This window comes from Penaeus monodon, chromosome 34 (assembly GCF_015228065.2).
Source record: "Penaeus monodon isolate SGIC_2016 chromosome 34, NSTDA_Pmon_1, whole genome shotgun sequence".
NCBI classification, from domain to species: Eukaryota; Metazoa; Arthropoda; class Malacostraca; order Decapoda; family Penaeidae; genus Penaeus; species Penaeus monodon.
The window spans coordinates 32,479,465-32,479,764 of record NC_051419.1 but is presented as its reverse complement, the minus strand read 5'-3'; positions in this window follow the sequence as shown (position 1 = coordinate 32,479,764).

The window sequence follows — 300 nt, the reverse complement described above, 5'->3', positions numbered from 1 at the left end:
GAGAAAAGCGCCGAAAATTAGAAAGGGAGACTGCGTGCTCAGTGGAGGCGATAAATTTAATCCTGGTATTTTTCATTACTACGAACAGTTAGCTTCACTTGAATCATCTCCATTGCCTAACAACTACAGCAACTACTACTTAACAACTACTTAAATTCGTTGATATAGGTTAATATGATCTAAAGGAGACTGTAAAATTATAAAGTAAAGGGTTGCTAAAACACGAAATTAGGTTACTCTCTTAATCCCTTTCTTGTTTTTAGGGGTGGGATGTGGATTTAACCTAAGGATTGAATTAAG